We start from the raw sequence: 11,754 nt of genomic DNA on the forward strand, positions 1-11,754 counted from the left end.
TATGTGTTGAACATTATATAGCTACAATTATTGAAAGATTAAGTTTGGCATGTGTATTAGGGTCCTCTAGAGAGACAGAACCAATAGTGTGTGTGTGTGTGTGTGTGTGTATACACACACACATATATACTATTGGTGTATATATATTTCGGTTTGCACGATATATATACATATATACACACACATATATATACATATGTGATATATATCAGAGACCTAATGTTAAATATTTACCTACACAATCACAAGGTCTCACAATAGGCTGTCTGCAAGCTTGAGGAGTAAGGAGAGCCAGTCCGAGTCTCAAAACTGAAGAACCTGGAGTCCAATGTTCAAGGACAGGAAGTGTCCAGCACTGGAGAAAGATATAGGCTGGGAGGCTAGGCCAGTCTCTCCTTTTCACGTTGGTTTTTCTTCCTGCTTCATATTCACTGGAAGCTGATTAGATTGTGCCCACCAGATTAAGGGTGGATCTGCCTTTCTCAGCCCACTGACTCAGATGTTAATCACTTTTGGCAACATCCATACATACACACCCAGGATTAATACTTTGTATCCTTCAATCCAATCAAGTTGACACTCAGTATTAACCATCACAGCATGTAATCTATTCTTTAAGAGAAAGTCACATATTGATAAATGTTTTATTAACTCTTTTGGGAAAGCAGAAAACTTCTCAGTAAGTTATTATTTTAAAGCAATGCATCACAGATGACAAGACAGGTAGAAACTTTAAAGTTCATCTAGCCTTTCCCATTTTCTTTAATTCATTATCATCCCATATAGAAGGGAAAAATGTATTTAAAGATCTTAAAAGATGTGGACAGATTCCAACCCCTGTTCAGTTTCGGTGGAAATGTAAACTTGTGGTAGTCACTGTGGAAAACAGTATGACAGTTCCTTAAAAAATTAAACAGAAACTACCATCAGAGTGAACAGGTAACCTACAAAATGGGAGACAATTTTCACAACCTACTCATCTGACAAAGGGCTAATATCCAGAATCTACAATGAACTCCAACAAATTTACAAGAAAAAAACAAACAACCCCATCAAAAAGTGGGCGAAGGACATGAACAGACACTTCTCAAAAGAAGACATTTATGCAGCCAAAAAACATGAAAAAATGCTCACCATCATTGGCCATCAGAGAAATGCAAATCAAAACCACAATGAGATACCATCTCACACCAGTTAGAATGGCAATCATTAAAAAGTCAGGAAACAACAGGTGCTGGAGAGGATGTGGAGAAACAGGAACACTTTTACACTGTTGGTGGGACTGTAAACTAGTTCAACCATTGTGGAAGTCAGTGTGGCGATTCCTCAGGGACCTAGAACTAGAAATACCATTTGACCCAGCCATCCCATTACTGGGTATATACCCAAAGGACTATAAATCATGCTGCTATAAAGACACATGCACACGTATGTTTATTGCGGCACTATTCACAATAGCAAAGACTTGGAACCAAGCCAAATGTCCAACACTGATAGACTGGATTAAGAAAATGTGGCACACATACACCATGGAATACTATGCAGCCATAAAAAATGATGAGTTCATGTCCTTTGTAGGGACATGGATGAAATTGGAAATCATCATTCTCAGTAAACTATCGCAAGAACCAAAAACCCAACACCGCATATTCTCACTCATAGGTGGGAATTGAACAATGAGAACACATGGACACAGGAAGGGGAACATCACACTCTGGGGACTCTTGTGGGGTGGGGTGGGGGGAGGGGGAGGGATAGCATTGGGAGATATACCTAATGCTAGATGACGAGTTAGTGGGTGCAGCGCACCAGCATGGCACATGTATACATATGTAACTAACCTGCACATTGCGCACATGTACCCTAAAACCTAAAGTATAATAATAATAAATAAATAAATAAATAAAATTAAACAGATTACCATAGAATCCAATAATTCCACTTTTGCCCATATACCCAAAAGAATTGAAAGCAGAGACTCAAACAGATATTCAACCACCTATGTTCATAAGAGCATTATTTGCAATAGCCAAAAGATGGAAGCAACCCAATTGTCCATAGACAAATTAGTGGATAAACAAAATGTGGCATAATCATACAATGGAATATTCTTTAGCCTTATAAGGAAATACTGTCATATGCAACAGCATGGATAAACCTTGGAGATATTATGCTTAGTAAAATAAGACAGTCACAAAAAGACAAATACTGTATGATTCCATTTATATGAGGAATCTAGAAAAGTCAAATTCACAGAGGTGGAAAAGAGAATGGTGGTAATCAGGGACCAGGGGTTGGGAGCAAGAGTAATCGTTCAATGCATACATCATTTCAGTTTTGGAAGATGAATAAAGTTCTAGAGATGGATGGTGGGAATCATAACATAAAAATATGAAGGTACATCATTTGTACACTTAAAAATGGTTAAAATTGTAAATTTTACATTATGTATATTTTACCACAATTTTTAAAAATCTCCATATAAGAATATTCCAGCACCGTCTTCTATAAATACTGATATTTCCTCTAAGGCTTCTGAACTATAAATATATAACAGCAAACACATTAAAGTAGATTGATATGCAAGAAATAGAAGCAGCATGTATACCACAGTCTACTTTATGTCAGATATATATTACACTATCATATTCAATTTATGTAATCAACCTACAAAGGAATGTTGTGCTGCACAAAAGGCTATCAGAGATAATTATCTGCATGGGAAACTGGTTATTTGAAAAAAAAAAAAATATGGATAAATTTCCGTAGTCTGACCTAGGGAGAAGAAGGTTAAGGGAGAAACTTAACTACTCTCTTCATTGCAAGTATTTTATGGGAAAGATTTTAGAGAGGTTGAAGAATAAGATTTTCTCTTACCTTAAATACTCTATGATGTTATAATGAATATAGATAAGAAGATGTATTAATATGCATGTAGGTGTACTTAATAGTTTTCTGTGAAATAATCTCCTGACTTTGTAAAATAATTGTTCTCTAAACCTACTATGACTCATTACCTTAGCCTATTATGTTTATTTCAGTTTGAAGTATTTTAATCTATTCATTTACTCACAAATGAAGGAAGGCCTCTTCAGATCAATGAGTGCCAAGCCCCTGTGCAACTGGATTGCCCTCGGCCCATTATACCACCGCTATGTTCTGTGACTTCTGATTCACAGCCAGATAGCCAGTTACACACAGATCCCAGAAAGTTTCCAGTATCTCACTGGCTTTCATCCAGTATAACTCTGCTGAACCCATAGAAGGTCTTTCCTTTCCTCCCCCTGGTATTCTGATTTGCAAATGAATTATTTTAGAAGAAGCAAATCTCCAGAATTCAGAAATGCCAGATCACTTCCTTTATCTTTCCCTACCTACAAGGTTGTGAAGATGAGAAATGTATTCAAGATGCTTAGTTCCCTTCTTACTTCTTCTGCTTAGTTCTGTTCTGACAGTTTGTAGTAACCAAATAAATGGAGAGACAGAGTAGAGGAAGAAATAAATAATTACTGAATGCCTGATGCTTTTGAGGCAGCCAGACTCCCTGCCTAGATTTTGGGGTTCATATAAACTTTGTGAACTAAAAAACCATTTTGCATAAGATCACTGGAAATATGGCAAGGATGTTTCATCCATCATGCTTTTCTCAAAGTTTCATTGGCCTGATAGTGAAAGAAATCAATAAAACATTTCTGAGTTGTGTGGGATGGCTTGCTTTTCAGGCCTGTATATTAATTTCTTCTTCGTCTTCTTCTTCTTCTTCTTCTCCTCCTCCTTCTCCTTCTTTTTCTAATACATTTTTTTCTGAGTCCATTGATATTTTAATAAGAAATTGGGATATGCTGTGTTAGGGGCAACTTTACAGGCATCAACGTAATTATTGAATCCTGGACTTTTTTTAAAAAAAAGACTTAAGTTTTATTCTACTTTCTATTTACGGAAGTCTAAATTATATCTTACCTTTTATTTCTCTAACTCCAAGCTTAATCTATTTCTTATTTACCAATTTCTTATTTTCATGTTGTTGTATCATTTTTCCTTTTTTGTAACTAATCGCTCTCATCCTCCTTAACTTCTGAAATTCATAATTTGATGCAATAAATAGTTAGGCAATTATTCCTGAGATAATTGAAATGTTCTCATTAGCAGTTCAAAAGATTTCTTGAAATAAATAACAGAAGTAATTTTTCCCAGAGTCCTTTCAGATTTAATTAACATTCTTCTTTATAAATTAATAACAGTCCTTTAATTTCCCTGTCTTTGCTAATATCTATTCTGACTCTTCATATAAGTTTGACAAAGTATCTGTTAGTAGAACAATTTTTCACCATCTTAACGTTTCTTAAGAATTTTATTTTTGTGCTATTCTTCGAACCTGCGGTGGATTTCCTGAGCTACTTTTTTTCTTTTTATTCAAGCTAAAACTGTTCTTTGGTGTGGAACTCTCCTAACAATGGTAGCACTTCAGTTTTGTAGATGTGACTCATTTGTCATGAATTATTCCTATTTCTTCCCCAAATAGGACGTTTCAGAAAACTGTAACATTTACTTCATAGCGATGGTGTGGGCTTAACTTTAAATTAGACAATGTATACAAAGCCCTTAGAATTCCTGGTTCTTGGCAAAAAGCCTAATGAATTCTATTTCTGTTCTTTGTCTCTGTACTCAATCTTTTGCTTGACATTTATGAACCTTTTCATATGTTTTAAAAAGTACACATGGGAATTTAGCAACTCTGTGGTTTACGTGTGTTTCTAACTTTATAGGTATAATTTCCAGCATGTATGCAAATGAAGAACGCAGATTTCCAAAGGATGGTATTATTATAAAGTAGTTTTACCTTTCCTTAGTATATCCAAAAAATATTTATTTTAGAGCCTTTTGTTCACATACAAGGCACAATGCTAAGAGTACCAATGAACCAAAGGATGAAACTACACATCTTCTATATTTAGACACTACATATATGTGTATGTATATGACCATAGTTCAAATGAGACAGTTAGATACCTTTAGTCAAGTATAGAGGAATTTTCATCAGAGTACAGAGCATCAAATTAAATTCACAGAAGCCCCATAGGGAACACGGTGTTGAGAAGAGCTTTAAATAATAAATAAGACTAAAACTTTAGAGATGGAAATGGGCAATTCAGATGAAAGAAACTATATAAGCAAAAAGATAAAAAGGTTCGAATTTATAGACATATGGAAACTAAAGTATGTCGGGTTTTTTTTATTATTTGAAGAAGTGTATGGTTTGTGGGAATAAAAGGTGGGAAGCACATTTGCATAATCAATGGAGATCTTGTAATGATGGTCCAAGATATGTAATTCTGTTAGCAATAAGAAACCACTGAGCATGAAAGCTTAATTTTCTCATTCACAAATGCTTTTTGAATATTTATTGTGTACCAATAACTAAGCTAATATTGGAAAAACAACAGTGATCAATGTGAATATGACCCCTGCTCTCATGGAGTTTATAATTTACTTTTGGAGACAAAGAACAAATGAACAAATCAGTGCAGTAATTATAATTGTGAAGAGTGCTATAAACTACGGTTGTATTATAGAAACATAGTATCTTTTGAGGTTATTCGCCATTATCAAAGAAGAATGGAGCCACTTCAGATCAGGCAAGGCTTCCTCATGAGGGTGGCATTTATCCCCTTAAACTGAAAAGGATACAGAAGAGTCGTTCATATGAATATTGGGATGATGCGACATTCATTCCAGAGAAAGGAAAAAGCATAAGCAAATTCTTGGGTTGAGAACAACCTTGGCTTATGCAAAGAACAGACAGGCAGTTAGTGAAGTTGCCTTTCATTGAGAAAGAGGAAGAAATGGAGTCAAAGAAGTTAAGAAGTTAGGATTCAGCCAGATCATGCCGTACCTGCAACGCATGCTACTGTTTATATTCCAAAGGAAATGCGAGTCATTTGGGGGCGCTAAGAAGAAAGTTAACATCTAATTTATGTGTATCAAGGTAAAAAAAATTGTACATATACTACCTCACATGTGCAAAATCATGTAACAGCTTTTATTGTCTGGAATGTCTTCTATTTTGCCCATGATTCCCAGCTCTTGTTGGATACTAAGATAAATCTCAATCTTGCCAATGAAAGGAGCCTATGGTTTCTTTTTCATCTACGGCAGCCTCTTTCTGCTTAGCTGAAGCTCTTTGGGATGAAGTCACGATGTTCAAAGTTCTAGCTCTCTGCCACAGCTGAATTTCTTATTGCTAAGGCCCTTCTTTTAAACAATCCTTGTTAAAGTGGCTTCTGGGCACATCTTATACACTGAGAATCTTTTCTCTCAGCGTGGGGCCATCTCATGATCTCCCTCACTTGCTTGGCCCCATCTCTGTTCTTTCTAGAGCCATTAAATATCTGTGTCTCAGCCTTGTCCTCCACCTCGTCCCCAGCTAGGTTGTCTACTATGCAATCTCTCTTTAAGGGTTAGCTTCCCCTGCCCATGATAATCCTATGGCAAATCCTAGACTCTCAGCTCAGACCTCTCCTACATGCCCCACTGAGAGTGTGCCAAAATCACTGGATTCCTCAGTTGTCATATGCGGGTGCTACTGTAGCACACTCCCTCCCAAGCATACCAAACCACCACTTTCCTTTGTAGCAGTAGCCAGCTTTCTGAGATGTTTCTGTTCAAGAATTCTATAAAACACAATGGACCAATGACTTCTGGTTTTGCCTTCCCTCCCTACCTATCTACAGTTTCTATCATCCCTGGCCTCTCTGCCCTAGGGTTTCACCCTCTACAGGGTGTCAGGACCCTTCGACCTAACCTCTTAATATTTTTATTTCTCCTTGCACACTTCTGCCCTCTGAGGCACCACATATTGCCCAACAAACATTTTCTGCCTCCTTCTCAGGTCTAGTAAAAATTCGTCTACATCATATTTTGTAAATCTTCACAGTGTGACTATTATATCAGTATCTTCATTTCCTCTAAGTCATTGAAATCTTTGAGTCAATGGTTGTGAAGTCACAGGGCACCAAGATTTAAAGTAAATACAAGTTTTATGAAATTACTATTTATAAAAATATATATCAATTTTATATGTATTAAAAATAAATCTGGACCTTGTGAGGAGAATAAATTCCAAATGGCACAAATTTTCAAAAAGAAAGCTACAGGAAGTATGAGATGGTGGATTCAATGGTGGTAAAGAGAAGGACATGAAATGGATCGGTATATGTGAAATGTGTACATTTGAAATGTGTTTTGGAGGTAGAAACAAACACACTTGCAGGTGGATTGGATGGGAGTGAGTTTCTGGTGAACAGGCTTTCAAGTTGATAGAAACATTTTCTGTGATGCAGTAGACTGGGAGAGAAACTGGGCATGTGTGAGAGAAAAAGAGTATAATTTTTAAATATATCCAAGAGGAGATGTCAAAATGCAATTGAATATTTAAATCAGGAACATATAAGAAAGGTCTGTACTGGAGACAAATTTAGAAATTGCCAGCACATGGCATCTAAAGCCATAGGAATGTATATGATAAAGAGAGATTTAGACCTGGAACTGAGCCCTAGGAGAATGCAGAATATAGATATTGGGTAGAGTAGGAGCAACCAGATGAACAGGCTTGGAAAGAATGGCCAACAGGAAAAAACAGGATTTTCCAACAACAGGAAAAAACAGGATTTTCCTTTAACAGGAAAAAAGCATTAGTATAGCAGAAGAAAAATGGAAAGAGTACTAGAGAGGGAATGAGAGTTCAACTGTGTTGAAAAGTTGGTAAAATGCTGGGAAAGACAAAATAAAATAATGTGGATTGAAATGGTCAACATGAAGATCATTGCTAGGTAACTACACCCTCTGGTTTTCCTGGGATAGTCCTGGTATGCATCATGCCCTGGTACAGTTAATGTAGTTACTTAGTAGTAGATAGTATCTACTTTCACTTTCAAAAGTGTCTCCTTTCAATGATAATTTATATGGTCCTACTAGTTATTGGTGACCAAAGCAAGAGTAGTGAAATGGTTTCAGTAAAGGAGTGGGGATGAAAGCCAGATTAGAGGAGATTAAAGATGGACTGGGAAGTTATAAAGTAAATACTATGCATATTTCTGTTGGAGAAGTTTTCCTATGAAGAAGAGGAGAACAATGAGGAAGTTACTGGAAGGGTAACTGGATTTAACTGGATTTTAAAATGAACTCTAATATTGCAGTGATTCTTCTGACAACCAGGGCAATTTTTAAATCAAATTCATTTATGTCATAAATTTTCAGAATAACTAGCAGTATGGCTTAAGGAAAAAAACCTTTGGGCTAGGTGCAATAATTATACACTCCAGGAGAGTTGCATGAGTGAAGGTTGCCCTCACTTACAGTAGGAAATGGACCTTTTCAGGACCCAAAGCAGGAGGCTACTCCACACCCTCATCCAAGAGGATAGAGAAGCAGAGGCCAGGTGTTAACAGGCTGAATAATTGGCACCCAAAGATTTCAGGTCCTAATACTTGGAACTTGCAATTTGACCTTACCTGGAATGGAAAAAGAGTCTTTGCCAATATGATTAAGGATTTTGAGATGGGAGATTATCTCGTATTCTCTGAATGAACCCTAAATATAATCACGAGCGTCCTTATGAGAGAGACAGAGACATATTCAACACAGACACAGAAGAGGAGGAGGCAATGTGACCACGGGGGCAGGGCTAAGAGTGATGCAGTCACATGCTAATGAGTGTTGGCAGCCACCAGGAGCTAGAAGAGGCAAGGGATGGATCCTACCCTAGAGCCTCTGGATGGAGGGTGCTCCAGGTGGCACGTGATTTCATCCCAGATTTTAGACTCTGGCTTCCAGAACTGTGGGATAATAATTTTCTGTTGTTTAAAAGCACTACATTTGTGGTAATTTGTTATAGTAGCCACAGGAAACTAATATGCTGGGTTTCAGGGTCTGTGGAATTTTCCTTCTGACAAAATGACTCAGGGACATTTTTTAATAGAAATGTTTGCATTGCTACAATTAATGTAAAACCCTCCTGGAGCCCTCTTTTCCTATCTTCAACCCAACCTTCAGTAGTGTCTACTACTTTCACTTTTTTATTGTTGTTGTTTTTCATTTTTAATGAGGAACTGGTTACCTCAGTAAGACACCCTACAGAATCTGGCTGCCCAGAAACAAGACCCTGAGATGATAATTCTCACCCTGCCCCATTATGTAAAGCTCAATCCACACAAGACCACGAATTCTAAAATGTAATAAAAGAAGAGACAAAAGCCAGATTCAAAGAGGCTAGTAAAAGTATCTTTGAGCACTGTCATGATACTCAAAGGAGTGTCCATTGGAGCATTTCAGATTTCAGATGTTCAGATTTAAGATGCACTACCAGTACGATGAAAATACCTCAAAACCAAAAATAATCCAAAATTGAAAACACTTCTGGTCTCAAGTATTTCAGATAAGGGATAATCAACCTGTATTATAAGTACTTTTACCCAGAAAATAGCCATACACATATCCTTTATGATCTAAAAATATGAGCATGAGGAGAAGACTGTACCTGTAGGGGATTCAAACAGCAATTCTACATCTGATGAGGGTTCAAGGTCCATGCTAAGACTTCTGTGAACTTCCAAAGGGGTAGAGTAGGAAATGTCATCTTAGGTCTTGTTTCTGGGCATCCAGATTCTGTTGGGTATCTTATTGGTGCAACCATTTCCTCATTAAAACAACAACAACAAAATAGAAGTGAAAGTAGCAGACTTTACTGAAGATGCAGTTGAAGACAGGAAGACAAGAGAGGGCCTACAAGGGTTTTCCATCAATTATAGCAACGCAAACGTTCCTTTTTTTTTTTTTTTTTTTTTTTGAGATGGAGTCTCGCTATGTCGCAATGCTGGAGTGCAGTGGCGCGATCTTGGCTCACTGCAACCTCTGTCTCCCAGGTTCAAGCGATTCTCCTGTCTCAGCCTCCCAAGTAGCTGGGACTACAGGTGCGTGCCACCATGCCCAGCTAATTTTTGTATTTTTAGTAGAGACAGGGTTTCACCATGTTGGCCAGAATAGTCTCAATCTCTTGATCTCGTGATCTGCCCACCTTGGCCTCCCAAAAACATTCCTATTATAAAATATCCTTAAGTCAGTTTTTCAGAAGGAAAATTCCACAGACCCTGAAAACATGTAACTCCTGCCCTTACAAAATCTCTCAGACTCCCCTCTTTTTCCCTTCCTTTCATGGTGTATCTTATGTTCTATTCCTTATAGAATATTTCAAAAATTAAAATTCCTCTCATTCTTTCCCTCAGGGAAGCATGACTACCTGTTTGGTTGTTCAGCCTATTACTAACACTCAGAGCATTAGGCTCTCACCTCCTAACCCAAGAAGCTAATTAAGTTTCTTTCTCCCCAAAGAATTTCCTCTATGGAAGGAATTCTGTGGCCAGCTGGTATAATATAGTGCTTGTTCCGTGGTAATAGCAAATGAAAACTTCATCCTGGCATTCTCCTGTCACATTTATCTATCTAAACGAGAGAGAAGACCTCTAGACCAGACTTTACAGCAAGTAAAGGTATTTCTACTTCCTCTGGATTCTCTTGGGTCAAATTGGAATGCTCCTTAGACCCAAAGTTACAAAAGGTGATTATTTTCAGACTAAATTTGTGGCCTTCCTAAATGTGCTTTGTACACTAAAGGCATTTTCAACATGACTTTGCACATGAAGGTCAAACTGAAAGAATGAAAGAATGAATTTGTTGAATTCAATTTGTTGTTGCATCATCTTTAAGAAATAATGTACCATATATGGTCTAAGGTCAAGTATTTGATAAAAATAATATAATTAACATATTTAACAATGTTGGGTGTAGCCCACTGTTCAGTTCTAGTTTGTTTTCAATAGAAACTCTGACTGTAGTGTCTTCGATTTGAACTGTTTCCCCAATGTTTCAGAGAAGTTTGACTTACTCTGATAAACAAATAAAATAATAAACACTAATAAAATTGAATATCAATATGTGCAACATTCTGTGTCAATTGCAAGTTGAACATCCCGAATCTGAAAATCCAAAATTGGAAATGCTCCAAAACCTGAACATTTCTTAATGCTGACATAATGCTCAAAGGAAATGCAAGTCTGAGCATTTAGAATTTTGGATTTTTGGATTAGGAATGTTCAGTTCATAGGTATAATAAAAATATTTCAAAATCCAAAAAAAATCTGAAATCTGAAACATTTCTGGTCCCAAGTATTTCAGATAAGGGAGACTCAGCACATATCTCACCTACTACGGAAAACACTCCTATGTGTAAAATACTATCACTGCAAGTTTATTGGTGAAGAAACAGAAACTAGGGTAGTTGTGTACCTTGCCATTAATCATCCAATTCAACCAATTCATATGCAAACAGCTGGGCCTTGAAACCACTTCTGTCAGCTCTAAAATATGTACTTTTTATCACTACATGGAGTAACATTCAACTGCTAGTCCCTAGGAATTCCCTGAGAAAGTGTTTCTAAACTATCATGATTATAGAAACCACCTGGAACTCTTGTTAAACTATGAAACCCTAGGACCCTATCAGAGACACTAGTTCAGTTGGTCTGGGGTGGGGTCTGAGAATCTGTAGTATTTACAGATTCTCCAGTTGATCTCTATTCTCATCTCATGTATCAATAAGAACTGTGCTGTACTCAGTAGAAAATTAACTCAAACTTCTAACTTAAATTTCAAAAGGAAACTATATATTAGCTTGAATATACCTGAACAACGTAGGGATAG

This window comes from Pongo pygmaeus, chromosome 17 (assembly GCF_028885625.2).
Source record: "Pongo pygmaeus isolate AG05252 chromosome 17, NHGRI_mPonPyg2-v2.0_pri, whole genome shotgun sequence".
In the NCBI taxonomy this organism is placed as follows: Eukaryota; Metazoa; Chordata; class Mammalia; order Primates; family Hominidae; genus Pongo; species Pongo pygmaeus.